The sequence below is a fragment of the Bubalus bubalis genome, chromosome 8 (assembly GCF_019923935.1).
Source record: "Bubalus bubalis isolate 160015118507 breed Murrah chromosome 8, NDDB_SH_1, whole genome shotgun sequence".
In the NCBI taxonomy this organism is placed as follows: Eukaryota; Metazoa; Chordata; class Mammalia; order Artiodactyla; family Bovidae; genus Bubalus; species Bubalus bubalis.
Window position 1 is genome coordinate 64,787,341 of NC_059164.1, and position 24,283 is coordinate 64,811,623.

General features: G+C 40.6%; 1 long non-coding RNA gene across 1 annotated transcript; it reads right to left on the reverse strand.

Moving 5' to 3' along the window:
- Nucleotides 1-683: 683 nt before the first annotated feature.
- Nucleotides 684-23,127, reverse strand: LOC123334893. The gene is made up of 3 exons (XR_006553085.2): nt 22,973-23,127; nt 22,600-22,634; nt 684-1,418 (listed from the first exon to the last, which is right to left on the reverse strand). It is a non-coding gene; the product is annotated as an uncharacterized LOC123334893 (long non-coding RNA).
- Nucleotides 23,128-24,283: the final 1,156 nt, after the last annotated feature.

A 24,283-nucleotide genomic window follows, 5' to 3' on the forward strand; every position in this document is an offset into this window, starting at 1 on the left:
ATTCCTCTTCTGACTATTGTCCTTGGCTACCAACTTGGTCATGTAGCAAAGTCTCCCGACCCTTCCTCAATGCTGGGACTGCTGCATCTACTGTGGCTGGAAATCTCACTCGCCAGCATTCCTCGGAGGAGGCCTGTGATTCACTGGCACAGACTCTCACTGGATTTGGCTCTGAACTCTAGCCATCAGCCCCAGTCCCCCAGCAACCAGATGACTCAAAGGTGTGTGTGTGGTACCAGTAAGTGTCTGTCCAACCCCGTTCTCTGCAGCTGCTAGGGATTAGGGTAGTAGGAAGTTCTAACACATTGATTCAGATACAATTTTCCAACAGGTTGATGACTGATGAAACAGAATCGACAGGATCAGCAGATACCATGATACCATTTATCTACACTCTTGCTCAGACCAAAAGCTCCTTTTCATTAACTTCCAGGAGTTAATGAACTCATCCCTGGCCTTCCTGGGTGAGTAACTCCCTGGCTAAAGTAAGAGTCAATTCTCTCTGGTCCCTGTATCAGTATGTCTACCTCATTACATTACACATATTTTATTATATATATATATAAATATACTTTCAATTTTGGTTATACTTTTAATATACTTAATAACTTAGTAGTATGATCATACATATGTATATTTGTCTCCCATCAGACTATGAGCCTCTTGAGTGTAGGGAATAGATCTGGTTCATCCTTGCCCCTCCACTGCCTAGCACAGTGCCTGCTGGCCAAGAAGTGGGCAATTAAGAACTGTTCTGATTTTATAAGAAAAAACAAAACTATAAATTTTCAAAGGTGGTGTTTTCCTTGTTAAGGCCTAAACGAATGTTTAACATCAGAAGTATAATTTTAACAGGACAGTAAGATTGTCTAATTGTTGTATTTCACATAGGCTTCCCTAGACCCCTCAAAATACTTCATAAAGTTATTTTCTAATTAAAATAATTTTTAAAAACTTTTATATTTCCATATGTAAAGTTATGCTATTCAGAAAAGCACATCAAACAAAATCTGTATCACCTTTGGTAGGATTACAGCAGATAACCCTTAGTAATTCTAACCCACATCCCTTTTATCTTTGTCTAAAAAAAATCAAACCAAAACAAACAAACAACAAAAATGAGGTGAAAAGTTAAAGTAGAATAATAGCCTGCGTACACAGTTTTTTTTTCCTTCCCGCTGTTTTTCTCGTGAATGTACGCAATTGGTAATTAAATATATTTCTGCTGGTCTTGTGGCCATATGCCTACAATATGTAAAAATACATTTGCGCTTTTTCTCCCGCTCCGTTCCTTTTGTTCCCAGTGCTGACTGCTGTCAGAGTGAACGGTCCAGATTCCCGTGTGCTGGTATCCATGGGCTGCATCTTGCCAAGCTGCCAGTCTGGAGCGTCACACCTTACTGCCTTTAAAGATTGCCCTGCAGAGATAGAGGGAAATGGCAATTTTTACATGATGCAGTCTGGCGACCCAGGAGATTTGAAGTCAGAACTGGTGCCAAGATTTACCCAGGAGAGAAAGCAGAGGCAAAAACAGCGAACCTGGGCCAAAATGAAAAAAAAAGAGAGAGAGAAGAAGAAAAAGGAAGAGGAAGGCTGAGGGGCTGGGGAAACCATAGTCAACTCTCCTGGGGGCAGGCAGGGAGTTGGGTGTGTGGAGTGGTTCTCTCAAAAGGCCAGAACTTAAGGCCACTGAGTGGGTGATGGCCCTGTTATTAGGAGTGCGTGTGTTCTAAAGAAAGTCAAAGGGAAGAGGTCGGCTTTTTTTGTATGCCCTAAATTGTAGTAGATTGCAGAATGTAAATGAGACAATTATTACACCAACGCTCATCAAGCTGGGCTGGAAAGACTTCAATAGCCTGATGAATATGCATGCAAATTTGTTAATTAAGTTAATTATTCTGCTGAAAATTCATTTGTCTTCCAAGGACATTTTCCCAATGATTTTAACATGCTAGCGCCATTAGTCATGCTCCATGCTATTTAACATTACTTTTTGTCCACTTTCTTTACCCACCACCTTTTTTTTTAATATTTTAAAGTTTTAAAAACAGTTGATCAGTTCTTTTAACTGACCCCAGCAATGTTGGAAGATTCCTAGAGCCAGCTCTGTAGGCATTCTTGGAAGCACGTTTCAATTAAATATTTCCTTGATATATAAAATGTCTGCAAAATGTCACATTGGTGGGGAGGAGAAGGGCTCTATCTGGGATCATTAAAGCTAGAATTTGAATCGTTCTCCATCGTGACTGTAAGAGGTAATCTGTCCCTGCTGTGGGTGATTTCCCCAGCTCTGAGTGTGACTTGATGCATGGGTTTACCTGACTGTGGGAAGAGCAGTGATTCTAGCCTCCTCCGTCCTCCCGCTGCAAGGCAAGACCCAGGGAGCAGTGTGTTCAAACAGGAACCAGTCCTGTGATACTTTCCTGTCACTCGTGAGGGCCCAAACGTGTTACCATGGCAACAAAGGGGAAGAGTATCTTTAAAATCACATCTAAATAGCAAATTGAGATATTTGAAAGAAGCAGTCGAGTTTAATTTTATTAGCCAACAGTAGCCCAAAGAAAGTAGCATAGTGTTTTGTTTTTTTTTAAATAGCATGTTATTTTACTGGATAGAGCAGGTTTATTTAATTGAGGCCTTCACTGTGGGCCTTAAAATTAATCTCTTTGAAGGTTGGGATGAGCTTTTTTCAACCAGATTCTTTTTTTTTTTTCTTTTTAAGATTTTTATGATGTGAAACATTTTTAAAATCTTTATTGAATTTGTTGCAATATTTTTTCTGTTTGATTTTTTGGCCTTAATGGATGCAGAATCTTAGATCCTTGACCAGGGATCAAACCTGCCTCCTCTGCATTGCAAGGCAAAGCCTTAACCACTGGACCACCAGGGAAGACCTTCAGCTAGACTCTTGATCTTCAGGCACATAGACACACAGGAAGCAGCCTATACAGATCTCCCAAAAAATCTACGTACAGAGATTATAGCTCCCCAACCCAACTCAAATATCTGAACCTGAGGTCTGATAAATGCAAGAGTCCTTAGTGGGATGATAAAATAAATATTTGAAATCAAGTCTATTCCAGAAAATCAGAGGACTGTGATTGTTCACATATATTAAGCAGTCATATTTCAAAAAGAAACATTAACCTAGGCAACACGCCATGGAGCTGCCACACACAGGCTTATAGGCTCTTCTTGAATTGATATATTTTCTTTGGAAAGAAGGTAAATTCAGATTCTCCCCCACCTTTAGTCATCCTAAAAAAAAACCTCTCCAATATGGTTCAGGTTACAACCTGTATCTTCACCATTAGGGTTGGTCAGACTTGTTTGGAGCCAGGCTAACAGAAAGGGGATTAAATAACAAAGACAACAAGATTTAATTGATAGAGTTAAAGAAAAATTAATTGGTGTGCTATCTTTTTCAAGCCATTCGTATATATTTTATACAGTATGAATGGCACACTGTGTCACATAGATCGTAAACCAATTAAAACCATACTTCTAACCCTCTAATTTCTATAATTCCATCTGTTTTAGAAGGTTTAATTAGTGAAGTTACAAAAGCCAAATATATTTGAATATTTTGAAAGCAGGCTGAACAGCAAAAACTGAAAAGTTCCCATAAACATTTACCCACACAACCATGCACATTTCATGAGAATGTACTTCAGATTAAAATATGAATTTTTCTAAACTTTACCAACAATAAACATGTGCAAAGAAAATAATGATCATATGTTAGGCTGTATAAATTAATTCAGGTTTTTTTTTCTGTTTTTCATCAAGTTTCTAGAATGATTTCTTCTGATGAAAACCCCATATCTGTCATTTCATCTCAACTGTGGGCCACAAGGAGATAGAGCTAGAAAAAACTAAAAATATTGAACACTCTCCCTTAAATACTCTTTCCATAGGTTTATAAGAGAGGTTTACCATTTTACAAGTGGAAGGGAATTTTTCTCAGAGGTATTAAAAAAACACATTCAGCCTGCCAGTAATCTATTTTTGAGAAATAAAAGTATAGGGAAGTTATGTCATCTTTAAAGACTGAACACAAAATCCAAAGCTACAGAGTAAAGAACTCAACCCATTTCTCTACTGTGAAAGGAAAATGTGATTTTTCATTTTTAAAACAATGGGTCAACGTAGAAGGCCTTGCTGTTTTCTTTGGTTTAAACGCTGTGCTGTGCAGCTGCGTGTGGTTGGGGGCCTCATCTGGCCACAGTCACCGATGACTGACAGGGACGGGGACAACGTGACGCATGATGTCCTGTCCCATCAAAATGCTCGCTTTACCATGATTGTGACTCCGTGGGTGTCCAGCTCTGTTTTTCCTTTCAATTGGATTTCTGACATGTAACGAGGTGTAATTAATATGCTTGTCTTTTTCATTACCAGAAATATGTTGAATATAGTTTATTATTAATTCAGCTCCTAATCCATACTACCTGAACAAACTACTTTTGCTTCCATTTGTACTGTATAATGTCAACTGGGGAAAATGGCTAATAAGGGGAAAGGGGAATCAATTTGACTCTGAGTGTGCACATCGTGCTGGAAAACTACCCTTTATTGAGGATCTAACATATGATGACCGCTTTATGTGCGTCATCTCTTTAATCCTTGCATCAACCATCCAAGAAAAGAGTAATTAGCCCCATTTGACAAGTGAACATAGGAAAATCCAAAGAAATCCAGTCAATGTATTACTTGCTCAAGTAATAAAAAACAAAGAAATGAAAAACTCCAGTAACAAGCACAGGAGTAAACTTTGGAGCCAGAAAACATATCCAGATTGTTTATTTTGCCCCGAAGCTTTTAAGGATGCTAATGTACCTGGCTACTACTACCATTTTTAAAAGCTCAGCTTGGAAGGCCGGAATACATCCAACACCTAATATTTTTATTATGTGACAGCATTTACTTTAATTATAAAACATCAATACTATCTGGACTTCCTATCTTTATTCATTTTACTGTATTGTATTAATTTTTACTCTCTTATGACCTTCCTATCTTTAAAAGGATTATCTTTGCCACTCTGATGTATTTTGAGTTTAAAAAACTGGGAATCTTCCCAAGAAAGAGGTTAAATAGATTTTGTTTGTAAATAGTTCAGCAGTTGCGGGAGGCATCTGTTACTTTTTTGCCTCACCTGCGCTTCTCTTTCTTTGGCTTCGTACTTCCTCCCCACCTGCCATGGACCTGTCGTCAGGAGACCCACCTCCATACCCTGCCCTTTTTCAGAGTCCTGAAGATGGGGAATGATAATGTATGTCAGAGGAAAAAGTTTCTTTCTCCTTCTAAAATGATGATTAATAAGGGTCTGTAGAGCCACCGGGGACATCTTGTTTCTGTGCTGATGAAACAAACATATTGAGAAGTAAGGGAGAAAGAGATAGGAGAGAGAGGGGGTGGCAAAAGTCAGAAAATCAATGTTGGCTCAGCTTCTCTGAAACTTAGTGACAGGAGCCTAAAAGTTCTCTCTCTCTTAGTCTCTCTCTTTGTCTCTCTCTCTGGCTACTTTGAGTTGGCTAATTATCCTAATATAGGCATCTGCAAAAGTCAGCAGCATTATTGTGCACCAGTTGCACCAATTTATATTCCTTAATTCTGCAGGGTTCTTTTATTCAAAATTTCCAAAGATAATTATGGATAATATCTCAAAAGATTTATGTGTGTTGATTTTAAAAGGATATTCCATGAGCCCATCTTTAATTATCTGTCATTTTTTGTCATTGACTTTATCTACCAAATATTTAATAATCCTGAGGAATCTTTCATTCACCACAGCAATGTATCAATTTGTATATATATGGAACAGTTGAGTTTCTATACTAGAGAGATTGGCCATGAGACAAAACTAAGTTTTTTTATAGTCCATGCCCAATCTGACATTTGGCAATACTCATTGTGGGATGCTGTAAGATAATTCAGACCAAAGAATACATTTTGTGGCAAAATAAGCATCAGCTAGTTAGTTAGTTGGTTAGTGTAACTAATGCTAACAATATGCACAATCCTGGCCTGAAGTCTTCATATTTCTCAGTAGCTATATTTGCAATAATTATTCAAATAATTGACACCTACCCAAATCACTTTATCTGAATGTAGTCTTTATTATTTACATACCAGATGTTCCTTGAAACAAAGTCAGTTTCCTTTCTTTGTTGTTGTCGTTCAGTCACTAAATCACATCTGACTCACTCTCTAAGTCATATCTGACTCTTTGTGACCCCATGGACTGAAGCACGCCAGGCTTCCCTGTCCTTCAATCTCCTGAAGTTTGCTCAAACTCAGGTCCATTGAGTCAGTGATGCCATCCAACCATCTCATTCTCTGTTGTCCCTTCTCTTCCTGCCTTCAATTTTTCCCAGCATTTTCCAATGAGTCGGCTCTTCACATCAGGTGGCCGGAATATTGGAGCTTCAGCTTTAGCATCAGTCCTTCCAATGAATATTCAAGTTGATTTCCTTTAATATTGACTGGTTTAATCTCCTATTTTTTTTTAAAAAGTACTACATATCTCTTACGTGCAATGTACCGTGTTGAATGTTTATAGGGTTTGCGTAGACAGCTCATGGAGCAAATGTGGACCCTGCCCTTTCATATTAAGAATAAGTTCAGGAATTTATGATATTTACACAAAAAAGTGAGACATGCTGCAGAGATGGGTGTTAGGGCTGGATGGTGCCTCCTAAAATCTATATGTTGAAGCCCTAAACCCCAGAACCTCAGAATTTAACTGTATTTGGACAGAGGGTCTTTAAAAAGATAATTAAGTTAAAATGAGGTAATTCAGATGGACCTTAATCCAATATGACTGCTGTCCATTTACGGGGAGGAGATTAGGACATGATACATACTGAGGGAAGACCAGGCGGGGACACAGGAGAAGACCACCATCTCTAGGCCAAGGAGAGGGGACTCAGAAGAATCTAACCCTGGAAACACCTTAATCTCAGGCTTCTAAGCCTCCAGATACATGAGAAAATTAATTTCTGTTGTTTAAATTCTCCGGTGGCAGCTCTGGTAAACTAATAAAATAGATTTAAAAAAAAAAAAAAAACTACATGAATTCAGAGAACTGGAAGCTTCTTTCCAGCTGGGAGCCTTGGAGAAAGCTTTATCTAGGTGACTTTTGCAATGGCATCTAGGTAGCTTCTGTAATGGCCTTTGGAGTGGAAAATGGCCACATGTAGCTGGAGGAGCTGGGTGTTTTTCACAGTGGATAGAGCATGTCAAGCACACAGTTGCAGGAAGACAGATGAGCTAGCTGCGGCAGAGTGGGAGTAAAGACTGAAAGTGTAGGCTGAGGCCAAAAAGCAAGCTTGGGTTTTAGGCTGGATGCAAAGGAAAGCCATTGAAATATCTTGACAACACTGTAACAATATCATAGTCATGCTTGAAAATGTTAATCTGGAAGTCAGGTAATAATCAGTTGGAAGAGGAAAGCATTTTGAATCAGAGCAGAATGGCTGGCAGCCCAATGCTGTAGAAGTAGGACAGTGAAGAAGAAGAGTTAGAAAAGACAGACACTGAAGAGGTAAAGCCACTGGGACTCAGCACATGGCTCTGCTGTGGGAAGCAGGGGAAGAAAAAAGAACTGAAGAGCTGAGAGACCACCAGGAGATTTTGATTGGGATCTAGGAAGATGGGATGATGGAATTAATTGCAGAAATAGGAAGAGAGCAGAAAAGCAGATTTAGGAAGGATGATGACCAGTACAGTTTTAGAGCAACCACAATTTGAAATGTGGTTGGAGATACAGAAATGTAGATAAGTAAATTGGAATACATATAGGGATACATTGGATGCAATCTCAAAAATGACAGAATGATCTCTGTTCGTTTCCAAGGCAAACCATTCAGTATCACAGTAATCCAAGTCTATGCCCCAACCAGTAATGCTGAAGAAGCTGAAGTTGAATGGTTCTATGAAGACCTACAAAACCTTTTAGAACTAACACCCAAAAAAGATGTCCTTTTCATTATAGGGGACTGGAATGCAAAAGTAGGAAGTCAAGAAACACCTGGAGTGACAGGCAAATTTGGCCTTGGAATACAGAATGAAGCAGGGCAAAGACTAATAGAGTTTTGCCAAGAAAATGCACTGGTCATAGCAAACACCCTCTTCCAACAACACAAGAGAAGACTCTATACATGGACATCACCAGATGGTCAACACCGAAATCAGATTGATTCTATTCTTTGCAGCCAAAGATGGAGAAGCTCTATATAGTCAGCAAAAACAAGACCAGGAGCTGACTGTGGCTCAGACCATGAACTCCTTATTGCCAAATTCAGACTGAAATTGAAGAAAGTAGGGAGAACCACTAGACCATTCAGGTATGACCTAAATCAAATCCCTTATGATTATACAGTGGAAGTGAGAAATAGATTTAAGGGCCTAGATCTGATAGATAGTGTGCCTGATGAACTATGGAATGAGGTTCATGACATTGTACAGGAGACAGGGTTCAAGACCATTCCCATGGAAAAGAAATGCAAAAAAGCAAAATGGCTGTCTGGGGAGGCCTTACAAATAGCTGTGAAAAGAAGAGAAGCGAAAAGCAAAGGAGAAAAGGAAAGATATAAACATCTGAATGCAGAGTTCCAAAGAATAGCAAGAAGAGATAAGAAAGCTTTCTTCAGCGATCAATGCAAAGAAATAGAGGAAAACAACAGAATGGAAAAGACTAGGGATCTCTTCAAGAAAATCAGAGATACCAAAGGAACATTTCATGCAAAGATGGGCTTGATAAAGGACAGAAATGGTACGGACCTAACAGAAGCAGAAGATATTAAGAAGAGGTGGCAGGAATACACAGAAGAACTGTACAAAAAAATCTTCACAACCCAGATAATCATGATGGTGTGATCACTTACCTAGAGCCAGATATTCTGGAATGTGAAGTCAAGTGGGCCTTAGAAAGCATCACTACGAACAAAGCTAGTGGAGGTGATGGAATTCCAGTTGAGCTATTCCAAATCCTGAAAGATGATGGTGTGAAAGTGCTGCACTCAATATGCCAGCAAATTTGGAAAACTCAGCAGTGGGCACAGGACTGAAAAAGGTCAGTTTTCATTCCAATCCCAAAGAAAGGCAATGCCAAAGAATGCTCAAACTACCGCACAATTGCACTCATCTCACACGCTAGTAAAGTAATGCTCAAAATTCTCCAAGCCAGGCTTCAGCAATATGTGAACCGTGAACTTCCTGATATTCAAGCTGGTTTTAGAAAAGGCAGAGGAACCAGAGGTCAAATAGCCAACACCCGCTGGATCATGGAAAAAGCAAGAGAGTTCCAGAAAAACATCTATTTCTGCTTTATTGACTATGCCAAAGCCTTTGACTGTGTGGATCACAATAAACTGTGGAAAATTCTGAAAGAGATGGGAATACTAGACCACCTGATCTGCCTCTTGAGAAATCTGTATGCAGGTCAGGAAGCAACAGTTAGAACTGGACATGGAACAACAGACTGGTTCCAAATAGGAAAAGGAGTATGTCAAGGCTGTATATTGTCACCCTGCTTATTTAACCTATATGCAGAGTACATCATGAGAAACGCTGGACTGGAAGAAACACAAACTGGAATCAAGATTGCCAGGAGAAATATCAAGAACCTCAGATATGCAGATGACACCACCCTTATGGCAGAAAGTGAAGAGGAACTAAAAAGCCTCTTGATGAAAGAGAAAGAGGAGAGTGAAGAAGTTGGCTTAAAGCTCAACATTTAGAAAACAAAGATCATGGCATACGGTCCCACCACTTCATGGGAAATAGATGGGGAAACAGTGGAAACAGTGTCAGACTTTATTTTTCTGGGCTCCAAAATCACTACGGATGGTGACTGCATCCATGAAATTAAAAGACACTTACTCCTTGGAAGGAAAGTTATGACCAACCTAGATAGCATATTCAAAAGCAGAGACATTACTTTGCCAACAAAGGTTCGTCTAGTCAAGGCTATGGTTTTTCCTGTGGTCATGTATGGATGTGAGACTTGGACTGTGAAGAAGGCTGAGCGCCGAAGAATTGATGCTTTTGAACTGTGGTGTTGGAGAAGACTCTTGAGAGTCCCTTGGACTGCAGGGAGATCCAACCAGTCCATTCTGAAGGAGATCAGCCCTGGGATTTCTTTGGAAGGACTGATGCTAAAGCTGAAACTCCAGTACTTTGGCCACCTCATGCGAAGAGTTGACTCATTGGAAAAGACTCTGATGCTAGGAGGGATTGGGGGCAGGAGGAGAAGGGGACGCCAGAGGATGAGATGGATGGATGGCATCACTGACTCAATGGACGTGAGTCTGAGTGAACTCCAGGAGTTGCTGATGGACAGGGAAGCCTGGTGTGCTGCAATTCATGGGGTTGCAAAGAGTCAGACACGACTGGGCGACTGATCTGATCTGATATATATATTATTTATGACATAATATATATATTATGTATATATACATATATATGAGCCACCAGGGAAGCATTATATATTTATTAATACACATATATATGTGTATTATATGCACACAGTCTTTGGACGTGTATAACATATTGGTTTCTGGAAAAGTTTGCTTAGACATAAGGGTGAAGATACAGATTTTGGATCATCACTGGAACCACAAGTGAGGTTGAATTGCCAAGAGAAACAGAAAAGAAGTTTGGGCAAAGCATGCAGGGAGCATTTAAGGATTTAGGGTCAAAATAGAAGTAGATGGTGCATTCTTTGGAAAGGTAAGAGAAAAGCTTTTACTTGTTGAAAAATCTCTACCCAGCCACCATAGTTGTTCCAGAACCTTGAAAAAAATCCAAGTATATCCATTTAAATAATTCATTTAAATGGATTAAATATATTTAAATGATTATCCATTTAAATAACCAAAATTTTCAATGGAACAGATGAAAGGATTCCCCCTGTTCTAGACAATAAAGTAGATCCATTTTTACTTGCATTATCAGAAGAGGAAATAGGAATCTTAATTTCTTCTTAGCTATAATAAATCTAAATAAAAATATCAAAAATCAAAGAACTTAGTGGCTACTAAGCTATCATTAGCCTCAAATTTTCTTTAAGGAAAACAAATTTGTTTTCATAAAATTTGAAGAAAAAAATTCAAATGCAGCTACATTGAGTATTGGTCCTAGAAGTGATTCAACCTAGCCTCTTTCTCCCAGGAATCTGCTGCTGCTGCTGCTAAGTCACTTCAGTCATGTCCGACTCTGTGCAACCCCATAGACGGCAGCCCAGCAGGCTCCCCCGTGCCTGGGATTCTCCAGGAAAGAACACTGGAGTGGGTTTCCATTTCCTTCTCCAGTGCATGAAAGTGAAAAGTGAAAGTGAAGTCGCTCAGTCGTGTCCAACTCTTAGCGACTTCATGGACTGCAGCCTATCAGGCTCCTCCGTCCATGGGATTTTCCAGGCAGACTTTAAATCAAAGAACAGTGGAGGTTACATTACTAAACACTGTTCTTTCTTAGGTTCATCCCATGAAAGATAGAACATTGATACAAACATCAAAGCTATAAAACTGCTCTCACTGGTACATTGCATGGTCTCTTCTCTCTGTTTCTCTCTGCACAAGGCTGACCTACGGCACTTTTGTTTAGATATCCCTGGTTAGGACCACATGCAAGGACCACCCAGTGCCCACCTTATCTGCTGAGGGCAGAATCTACACATGTGATTGCCAGGGTCACAGTTGTGACCCCACGGGAAGTGACACTCATTGAAAGGGCCCCCAAAAGACAACTTCCTCATTGACTACAGAAGTGTCTTTAAACACTTCCTTTTCATTCCCCAATCCCCTGAGCTACAAAGAGATAATGATATTTTATATAATTGGATTTATGAGCAGTTGTAAGCTTTATAGAGTACTGAACCATCTATGCATTTTCGGCTATTGTAGACTAGAAACTCCCTAACATGGTGTCTGTTTATATGATATCTAGAAATAATTAACTAATCAATAGAATATCAATTTAATAAATTGAGTTTATTATTCTTATTGCAACATGCTTATTATTAACATCTGTCAATCATTTGCCAACAACTTAATTGGCATTTCAAATAAACCTTTAAGGCATTTATAGAGTATGAATTTACAGGGACACAGAAACCATATAATACAGTTGAAGAAAATATATCATTATTTCTCTTTTGCAAATGGAAAATTAGCGGTTAGGAAAAAAATCAAAGGCTTTGTTTTCATGGTCAAATCAGTTCACCATTATTGACCTGAGAGTGTCTATATAACCCCTTCCAAATAGAAATTGAGAGCTACTGTCAATGGAGAGTGTACATTCAATAAGTTTATTATATTTAGAAATAGGAAAGCGATGTCATGACTAGTGAGACAAGGAAAACATGAGATAGTGATAACTTCCACAGCAAAAACAGAAAGCTAGACGTTTTTCTATATTGCAGTCAATGCGAATACACTACCCCAAAATATGGCACTTTGGCATATTTTAAGCTGAAGAAGTTTGAGAAAATAGCAGAAGCAGGAAAGTCACTTTAACTTTCCTCCCAACCTACTCCCCTGAAACAGATCATAAATCCTATGTGAGATATGCTTTCCCTACACTGGAAGAAAGGAGAGCAACTTTATCTTGAAGACCAGGGGACACTGCCCAAACACACAGACCTTGCTCAGTTTCCCCCAGGTGACTGTGCTTACCTCATACTCCCTAACCTATCCCAGCTCTGCCCAGCTGCCCACTCTGCATCAAACCCAGCATAAAAATTCTGAGGTCTAACTGTTTTTTTGGGCCTTCATCTCCTTACGAAGGTTTGCATGTTACTTAAAACATATATAGTAAATTTGTGTATTTGTCTCCTGTTAATCTCTGTTAATTTAACGTTCAGACCCAGTCAGGGACCCTAAGAAGGTTGAGGGAAACTTTTTTGTTCCCTACAAAACCAGCAAGCCAAGAGAAGTAAGCATCAAGATACATTTGTTAGTGTTCAACTACAGTATACAACTTCACTGACCATCTCAGGGATGTGGTTGGAGTAGTTTGAAAGAATTTTCTTTCCACCTGGTTTATAGGACATGATACTAGCATCCTTGGAGCTCACAATAGCCTTCTGTACAAAAGCCTAACTTATTAGACTGGATGTCACAATCATCTAACATATTTCATTGCAACATTTCTTCCCATATAAAGCCTTTCTGCGTGCTTTATGTCAAGAAAATATTCTGTTTTGGATATAATGTATCTTAAATTAAATTTGTATGAAACTATACTGTCTTTTTAAGCTATGCACAGACCATGTAGTGTTCCCAATATTAAGTTTCCCTTTAAAGAAAATGCCAGCTTTGAACTTGAGGATGTGTCTACAAACACTGGTGACTCAAAGACAAAGTTGTTTAATTATAGCAGTACAAGGTATTAATATGCACCTGTTCTACAAAGATTAATTTTATTTAAACTTTTACCATAAGTGAATTGACGTTGCAAGAATAAAATGGTGAAAAGGCTGCTGCAGATGCTATTTGCATTGAGGCTGGAGGTGGGTAATTGGGTCAGTTGAGTTCATATATTAAAGAATTATCTGCCAGCTACTGCGTTGGCTGTCACAGTCTGTCTCAATCAAGCATAACTGCAAATTTCCAGAAAGCTGCTATTGATCAAAATAAAAACCTACGTTTTATTTAGGTTCAAAGAGCTGGTGCTACTGTCAACTACATTTGATCACCAAGTGCATGATAGCTGAGTATTTGGTTTTACTGGACTGCAGCTTGCTAAAATTAAAAGGTCTTGGTCTCTTTGGAAATACAGATAGGTTTGATTATTTGACTCAGTTTGAGAACAAAAAGTGATGTTGAAGGAATGAATGTTCCTTTGATAATGTTCCATTTCCAAATAAGACAGCTTCCCAAGTGGCTCAGTAGTAAAGAATCTGCCTGGCAGTACAAAAGACACAGGAGACAGGAGACGTGGGTTTGATCTCTGGGTCGGGAAGATCCCCTGGAGAAGGGAATGGCAACCTACTCTAGTATTCTTGCTTGGAGAACCCCATGGACAGAGGAGCCTGATAGGCTACATATACAGTCCATGGGGTGGCAAAGAGTCAAACACAACTGAGAAACTGAGCATCACACACATCTCCAAATAAACAGGAGGAAACAAAAACAAGCAGTAACTGATATATCAATATAAAAACAGTTGAACCCCACCCCACAAATTTCTGACTTCCATAATTAATCTACATTTCCTGAAGACACACATGTTTTTCCTCATTGTCTGTTTAACTGGCTCAAAAACAGTACTGCCATGGACAGCCTCCCTTGTTAGAGGAAACAATTACTTGGTAGTATTGGTTATTTTAATGGACATATCACTTTAAATGAAGCCATCACATCTGTTCCACCTCCTAATTACAAATGCAAAAGAAATACAATCCACCAATGCATCATAAAAAAAGTAAAACATAAGTGATTTAAATGCATATGGATGTTCCTAAGTCAACGCAGCATGCAATCTGCTATGTTTTTTACATGTTCTGAGCACAAATCAGATGGAAAACCTGTTCTCTGATGAAATGTGATTTCTTCTCCCTGGATAAGTTTGGTGCTGTATGGAAGCAATGGTTGCCACACACAATCTGCAGACTACATTGCCATGCTCACCAGTGTTCTTCGCTAAACTCTTCCTGGGAACTAATATTTTATGATTCATGTGATGGGTCACACCACTCTGATGCAGGTTGAGTACAAAAATATACTAATCTAGTGTATTGAGGAGATTTTCAGTGATATGTTAAGAATAATTTATTTTTCTATCTTCCTTCCTAAAGGAAGAGTATTTTATAGTGTTACCCAACTGTCCTTGCCCAAGGAGGTGATCAGTGGTACTTACTACTTAGAGAATTAATAATAATAATAGAGTAGACATTGGTAATTATGATACTATTTTCTTGTTTCTATTAAAGAAATAATCCTATTTAAAGAAAACATTTGAATGGGGTCAGTTTTTTTGACCTCTGAGTGGAGCAGGAAGGCAAGAATTTGGTTAGAATCAGAGATCAAAAAAGGCAATGATGGTGATTTAGTCACTAAGTCATGCCTGACACTTGCGACCCCATGGACTGTAGCCCGCCAGGCTCCTCTGTCCATGGAATTCTCCAGCCAAGAATACTGGAATGGGTTGCCATTTCCTTCTCCAGGGAATCTTCTCGACCCAGGGACTGAACCCAGATCTCTTATCAGGCGATTCTTTACCACTGAGCCACCAGAGAAACCCCCAAAATGCAATACTCCTGATTTAATTAGACAAAGCAGCATAATCAGAAGACCGTGACATCGATTAAAATTAACAATCCAATCTTAAATGTTAAGAAAATGTTATCATAGCTCTGCCTTAATCAAGGTCGGATTTATCCAATTTCTTTTTTTTTTTTTTTTTTTTCACTTCACATTTTTGGCTGTGCTGGGTCTTCTTTGCTGTGCAGGCCTTTCTCTAGTTGTGGCTAGCAGAGGCTTATCTCTACTTGTGATGCAAAAGCTTTTCACTGTGGTGGTTTCTCCTATTACATACACCCTAGAGTATGAACTCTAGGGTGCCCAGGATTCCATAATAGCATGCACAGACATAGTTGCTCCGTGGCATGTGGGGTTTTCCAAGAGCAAGGATCAAAGCCATGTCTCTTGCATTGGTAGGTGGACTCTTTATCACTGAGCCACTGGGGAAGCCCCATTCAATTTCTTTTACCCACTTTTCACCAGGGCAGGAAGTGTTGGTGGCATGCAGATGGACTTCAGTTCCCCCTCTGCTAAGAAGTAGGCAACTCAAGAGCAGAGGCTATGTTTCATCAATCAGTGTGTTCCATTCCTGAAAACAGACCCATAGCTGAGAATAGAACTGGTATATATATTCAGTTCAGTTCAGTCGCTCAGTCGTGTCCCACTCTTTGTGACCACATGAATCGCAGCACGCCAGGCCTCCCTGTCCATCACCAACTCCCGGAGTTCACCCAAACTCATGTCCATCAAGTCCTTGATGCCATCCAGCCATCTCATCCTCTGTCGTCCCCTTCTCCTTCCATCCCCAATCCCTCCCAGCATCAGGGTCTTTTCCAATGAGTCAACTCTTCGCATGAGGTGGCCAAAGTACTGGAGTTTCAGCTTTAGCATCAGTCCTTCCAATGAACATCCAGGACTGATCTCCTTCAGAATGGACTGGTTGGATCTCCTTGCAGTCCAAGGGACTCTCAAGAGTCTACTCCAACACCACAGTTCAAAAGCATCAATTCTTCGGCTCTCAGCTTTCTTCACAGTCCAACTCTCACATCCATACATGACCACTGGAAAAACAATAGCCTTGACTAGACGGACCTTTGTTGCCAAAGTAATGTCTCTACTTTTTAATATGCTATCTAGGTTGGTCATAACTTTCCTTCCAAGGAGTAAGCATCTTTTAATTTCATGGCTGCAATCACCATCTGCAGTGATTTTGGAGCCCAGAAAAATAAAGACTGACACTGTTTCCACTGTTTCCCCATCTAATTCCCATGAAGTGATGGCACCAGATGCCATGATCTTCGTTTTCTGAATGTTGAGCTTTAAACCAACTTTTTCACTCTCCTCTTTCACTTTCATCAAGAGGCTTTTTAGTTCCTCTTCACTTTCTGCCATAAGGGTGGTGTCATCTGCATATCTGAGATCATTGATATTTCTCCCAGCAATCTGGCAGCATTTTTGAGTGAATGAATGAATCTGAAAGTATGGATGGATAATTGACTAGTCCTGACAAAGTTCTGTTCCCAAAAGGTCATTTTAAGTGGAGTATTAAAATAAATGTTAATATAGCCTTTCCATCTGAGAGCAATTTTTCCACCTTATTAATTATTGCTAAATTTCAGAAGACCCTGTTACTATCTCTCTCCCAAAACTGAAGTGAGAACAAAATGAGATAATATGTATAAAGAACTTTAAACAGTACCTGGCCCAAAGTAAGTGCTTGGTGAATATTAGCTATAATTCTTCTGTTTACTCTTGCTGCTGCTGCTGCTGCTGCTAAGTTGCTTCAGTCGTGTCCGACTCTGTGCGACCCCATAGACGGCCTCCTACCAGACTCCTCTGTCTGTTTACTCTTACCTATACCCAAATAACTCAACCAAAGCCTGATCGATTTCTTGTCCAATAGAAAACTAATCATATTAATTATTAATACATTAAAAAACTTGAATTTGAAGTCAGGCACTGGATAAAGCCAAAGTTTCAAGTATCCTGAGTAATACATACATAAATATGCATGCATGAAGCATGCATAATTTAACAGACAATGTGATTTTCCAGGCAAGAGTACTGGAATGGGTTGCCATTTCCTTCTCCAGAGGATCTTCCCGACCCAGGGATCGAACCCCAATCTCCTGCTTTTCAGGCAGGCGCTCTACCCTCTGAGCCACCAGGGCTCCTTTACAGACAATAGACAACATAAATTTTATTGAGATGCAGTAGAGAATAAAAGTTACGAGTATGGCCTCTAGAGTTGGCCAGTTCTGCCACAGAGAAGCAACCTTGTCTCTTCCTCTCTGTGTGAGCTTAGACTTAACTTGTCTAAGTCTCTTCTTCCTCATCTGTAACATGAGAATAATAAAGAATACCATCTCCTAGGTTTGCTGTCAGTGATCCATAAGGCATAGTGCAAAGCACACTGCCTGGATCATTGTAAATACTCAATAAATATTAGTTATTATTATTGCTATCACCTCTGACATCCTTTCATCACATGCTGTCAAAACTATTCAAGTGAATTCTGTCATTTTCATGAGCAAGAAGAAAATCCTGATGGAGTTTGACAAATAAGGACCCCAAAGTAAATTATTTTCTCCTTTCCATACACAACTGACTTCCTTTGATATAATTAGGAAATCTCCACATACATAGAAATGAGAAGAGACCAAACGTTCTTCACATCGGCTTGGCTTTCTAACTGCAAAAGCAGAACTCTGAGGCAATCTGCTGCAGTACACAGTCCTCACAGCCTCGTGACTGGGTTCACTAATAGAGCATCAGATTGAAGCTCTGGTCTTCAAACAGCACCTGTCTGTCACTTGATTGGCATAAAAAACATATATAAACCAAAATTCTTCTTCCAAGTTTCTTCTCACTCTCCATTCCCACTGCAACACCTTCTCATCATGACCATTCAGACTGCTGGTCTCCTGGTAAGTATCTCTTCTCTAAATTACCCAAACTTTAATGCCACTATTACCCTAAAACATAGTCTAATAATATTATGTCTCTCATTGATCACTTCTATTGCTGGCTGCCCAAACAGCGACCAGCTCAGCCTCCACTATGAAATCCTCCTGGACAGCAAAATGAGTGAGAGACATTTCATACAGCTAAACAGACCCATTTTAAAAGACCATTGTCTATTCTGAGAATAAGTTCTGCTTTATGGTATAAAACATTTTTTATTTGATTGCATAATGATGGTAGGGTTTTGTTTCTTTTATTATTTGTTTGTTACTCAGTGTTTATACTAGGCAAAATAAAATATGACTACCTTATGTTGGTTTTAGAAATTTTATTAGTTTGTAAAATCCAAAGGTCTAAAAAACACTGGTGTACTGGTTGAGAGTACTGAAGCTCTTGGCAATAGACCACCAACCCCAACTGCTCTACTAACCTCTGGAGGAAATTTACTTATCCTTTGTAGACCTCTGTTTCCTTATTGACTTCATATGATTTGAGAGTAAATTAAATGAGGTATTGCCTGTTTTAGATAAGCAACATAAATGCAAGCATATGATATGCAACATTTTGTGCCTGGCTTCTTTAACTTAGCATGTTTTTGAGGTTCATCTATGTTGTAGAAATTATCAATACTTCATTCCTTTTTATGGCTGATATCCTATTGGTACATGTATACTACTATTAGCTCATTTCATCCATTGATGGACATTTGGATTATTGCAGCCACTTTGTAATCACCTTTATCATTAATGATTTCCAGATTGGTTATTCCTTTTCATTTTTATTTGCTTATTTGACTTTACAGTAAAAGACATTCAAGATCATTTGACATATTAGTTAATGTGGTAGAACCCATATTCCAAAAATGTCTTATTTCAACAGATATTTGTTCATGCAACAGCATCCTCCAAGTCACATATAATCAAACATGAGTGGCACAGTGAAATCTTTGGAGGGCAGATGGTCATATAGAGAACTTTGGTTCTGTCAACAAGAGAGCAAAGCCTCCCTCTTCATGGAACAAGCCCCATCACTGGCATGAGCTATCATGAAAGAAGTCTTTGTGTGTGGAAGGGCTCTGCCACCTCTTCTACTTCTGTCTAGCCACCCTGTCCCCTCATCACAGACCAATAGCTTGGGGACTTTTTCCCTAACTGGATAACCAACTCCTAGAAAGAAGGAAAAATAGGGTCCATACCAGAGATTATGGGGCCTGCTGAGTTGATTATGTGATTAGGAAGTAAACTAAGTCTGTGACCTCTCATATGGATTATCCCAATGTAAAGATGACATCATCACTAGCTTTATGGTGCTTTTGCCCTCCCCTTAGACTCTGCTACTTCACATGATGAATCCTGTCTCTGATACTACCTCACCTCAAAATTTGTATCTATACCTCACTGAAGGAAATGGAGATCTGGCAATGCTCCAGTTCATTTGATCAACATAGCTGGCGGAACCAGATAATTTAAGCTCCAAATTTCCCCATTAATCAAAATAGTCTGATGACGGCTACATCTGCTTTTACTTTGGGTTGTGTAGACACAGTCTAATTGTGCATTTCCTAAAAACGGAATCATATCATCTGTAACATTCATAGAGCTCTTCCTGCCCACATTGTTTCCCAGCTTGTTTGACTGAACAGATAACTCAGTAATTAAAATTCATAATCAACACATGTTGAGTATTTTTCCTCTTTCTTCTGCTTTTACAATCCCTTCCCCTGACTTCTGGGTGGTTTGCCAACTGTTCCACTTTTCAGGAGTAAATACTAGAGGTTATCTTCCCATGGGGCCACCATATTGGCCATCTTTCTCAATCCTTTTCTCTTGCCTCAACCCCCTACCCCATCGCCTTTGGAGATGGGAACTTCAGAAACATTGACAGTTCTGACTATACCTCAAAAGCTAGCAGCAGAATAAAGTAGTAAATCATCAGAGAAATAAAAAATGGAGACAACAGAGAGTCTGGTTTGAAGGGAATATATCACTGGGTTCACAGCCATGATCTTCCTTTTCAGAAGGTCTATGAGTCCTAGATAAGCCCATTACACTTGTGCCACTGAAATGAGCCTGGCCCAGGCCAACTTTGTGTCAAATGAGGAGGAAGAGCTGCTAGGGGTGGGGGCAGGGGTTGACTGGTAGGCAGCTGCATTTGCAGTTAACAGGAGGCAAGAGGGTCCTTTGTAAAATGTTTGCCTGAGTGCACAAAACAGATACCTTCTGAAAAAGAAGACCAAGCTCATAAACCTGATTTAATTTGGGGGGGAGGGGAGTTGACCATGTGAAGGCCAAGCTCAGCTTTAGAGAACAAAACTCATGTGGCTTCTAAAGTAAACCTGAACCAAGATTATCACCAATTTCCTTCACTGGGAATGGACCTCAGAGTCAGGTCTTCTTCTGGAAGAAGATCCTTCCCCTTTAACACACCCAGAGTTTCTTTCCCCCTCAGCACTTAGGAAAGCCTTCCCCGTAAACGGATCTCTTTCATCCCCCACAATAGTCCACCTTACAGATGAAGTCACCACCAAAGTCACATCGGGATGGAGCTGCCAGCCTCTCCCATTCCATCCCCTGGAGCCTTGCTCCAGACCATGATTTGGGGCCCCAACAAGTTGCTGGTTCTTTAAAATGTTAAGCATTGAAATACAAAAGCTGTTGTTTCATAATCCAATTAGACAACCACTTTTAACTGGCTTGTGCATTTCTCCCAGACTTACCTTCATCTAAGTACACAAATGAAGATGCCTCCTCACGGTTCCAGAAATCTGTGAAGCTGAGATGGTATTTTTAACGCATTCATTTTAAACAATGTCTGTGCCGAACCACTTTTGCTCTCGCTGTTTGTGCAGGTGAGTTGCTACCGAACAGCTGAGCTCCAGATCCGACATGTGTGGCCCGGGGCGGGCCTTGGATTTTTCAAAGGGTAAGGTTTTCACACATGGCAACACCCTCAAGTGTTTTCAGTATCTGTGGCTCAGTATAGCTCCTTCATGTGGATTTCACAGACAAACAAGAGGCATCTAACAATGGAAATTCTATCACCTTATCTGTTTTACCTTCCTTCCATCTGGAAGGCACACACACACACACACACACACACCTGGGAAGTTCACTTTCTTCTTGAACTCCAAAAAAACTTTATAATTGCATACAGAATCTTCTTCGAGTGGTTAGAAGTGCTCTGCATTTTTCCCAAAGCCCTGAAGAAAATGCAGTCTGGAGTTCTTTACTCCAGCAGGACCTGTCTAGAAGCAGCAACATTTCCTGAAGTTCTCAGATAGATAGGTTGTTGACTTCCTAGCAAGGGAAGGCTGTGGGCCATACATACCCTTCAGGCTGCGTGAAAATGAGGGCTTGGGACCCTAGTCGTGCTAAAGAGAAACCTAAGATGGGACAGGACTGCACTTCCTCAAAGCAGGGCCGCCTGCTCAGTTCTCTGTGTGAAGAAAAAGAGGGAACTTCAGATCTCCCTAGTGTCCCTCATAGACCATGCTACCTTTGGTGGTAAAGAGTTCCCGAACATACCACTGTGGCATAAAAACTATTTTAAGCAGAGGCATTTGAGTTCCTGAAATCTCTTTTCTGCCTAAAAGCAGAGCCCCCCTCCCCAAAACAACTCAAAAGAACACAATCATCGTTAAGTCCCAGAGCTTGTAACTAGGAAGACTGACTCTTATCCTGGGAGATGAGACATTGTCATAAAACTATCATATCTCCTATCTTTTTTTTCTAAGCATCCATCCATCTTTTGCAAAAAGTCGTTTGTTTTTCCATAAGTGCTTTGCTCTCCTTTCCTTTCCCATTAAGGTGGTGTGTAAGCCCCAAGATGTAACTCACTTCCCTGAGTTACGTCTTTCTGAGCATTACCTTAAGTATGTTTTAAATCTCTGTTTCCTCTTGCTAATCTGTCTTTGGTTAGTTTAATTTGCAAGTCCTCAAGTTTTGAACATAAGAAGGTAGAGGAAAGGCTTTTCCTCCTCTACAGTGGGATCAGCATGGGTGTATCCTCCACTTGCCCATCCAGACCCACCTTCTCCTCTCTACCCTAGGAGAGTCGCCTGCATGGACCACTTCAACAGGCTCCCTTGGTTTACAGTTGGCTTTGGCCACCTGGAAGTATCAGGAAGAGCTCAGAGAAAGAAGAATGAGGTCACGGTATTTATTCCCTCCAGCGCTGTGAGGTCACCATGGACTATGTCCCTTAATTGAAAGCCCAGCTCCTGCAAGGGAGCGCACTCCACACAACTTCTTTGACTGCTTCTTCCCTTTCTGGTCTAGGGGTGAGAGAGTCTGAACTATCCCCTGGGTACTACTGTACCCTTTGAAGTTTTCTGTACCCACCTCTACCTTTGTACATGGTTTCCTAGGAACTCCTTCAAATTACTCACTTTGGATGTGCTTCTTCTTACCAGAACCTTCAGGCCTATACAAGGAAGATGGAAGACAATCATAAATTGGAGGAAATTTTGGACACAATTTCATTACCTTTGAACCTAAGTCCCATCTTATAACTTGCAGCAGGGTCCCAGGGAACTTTTTCATGCTCCTTTGAGCCATGAAAGCTCAATGACTGCTCTTGCCACTTTGGCCACTGTCCTTGTGCCTACAACCGAGACAAGGCGAATAAGCAAGCAGGTAACACCACCCATATGCCAGCACTTGTGAGTAATGGGCAATCTGATCTTCTCTCTCTCTCTTTTAGCCGAGAGTTGATTAAGTCTCCCCAGGATGGAGTGAGAAGACAACTGAGACAGCACCCACCGAGTGTTCAGAAGAATCCTCTGCAGTGACTTCACCTCAGGTCTCAGGACATAGCTGCACCCTTCCCACAGAAGCCAAAGTCCCATATAACAGAGCACTCTCCATAGAGGTGGGAGGAAGGCTTTCTCTTCTCTCTTAGAAGAAAACTTTCATCAGTTCATCTTAGCCAGAGTTCTCCCTGCATCCTTTCTCCAGTAGATCTCCCAGAAAGGGGTTATCCCATCCGGGACTCTGTGTGTTAGCTGTCAATGCAGGAAGGTGGCCCCCGTACTTCTTGTCAGGTGTTATAAACAAAACAGCAGTCACCTGGCCTCCCCATGTGATAAGGCACACCTCTGGGCATGACACTCACCTGCACTGTTTTCTTATTACCTAAAGGATTCATTGGAAGGACTGATGCTGAAGCTGAAACTCCAATACTTTGGCCACCTGATGCGAAGAGCTGACTCACTGGAAAAGACCCTGATGCTGGGAAAGGTTGAAGGCAGGAGGAGAAGGGGATGACAGAGGATGAGATGGTTGGATGGCATCACCGACTCAATGGACATGAGTTTGAGCAAGCTCCAGGAGCTCGTGAAGGACAGGGAGGCCTGGTGTGCTGCAGTCCATGGGGTTGCAAAGAGTCAAATATGACTGAGCAACTGAATTGAACTGACTGAAAGGATTCCATCTAAACTCCTCCATTTGGCATACAAGGTCCACAGTGATCTGACTTCAATCTGTCCTTCTAAGCACAGCTGAAACTCCTCAACAAGCAATCAGTTAGATGATCAGAGACCTTACAGGCCAAGTCAAGGGTCTTCATTCTCCTTGTAGGCGATGGGCCCTGGGCAGCAGGGGAAATAAGATGATTCCAATAAAAAATCATCCAGACCCCAGTGTGTGGGGGAGACTAGAATGCAGGCAGCCTGTGAGGAGGGGAGGTTGGGAGGAGGGAGAATCATGACTTACTTGGAGGGTGACCTTCCCCAAGGTTAGAAGAGATTGTGAGTAAGCCTACACTCCCTAAAGAGGCGCATGTGGTATGGAACAAGCTGCTGGCAGCTCCCAGGGAGAACTGAGGGGTCAGAGTCTCAGCTGCTGCAGCCCTGCAGCCCACCCAACTCCCTATACAAGGGAAATTGAAAAAGAGGGAGAGAGCGGTTCAAAATAGGAAAAGAAGAGAAAAGAGAGATCAGTTCTTAAAAGTGAAAGACTCGAGGTTCTCCCAATGTCCTGAGTTGAGACTGATTATCACACCCTCTCTAACCTTTCTTGGCATTCCAGAAGACTGATCCAACCCTGGAGCTCAGTGAGTTGAAAGGAGAGGGA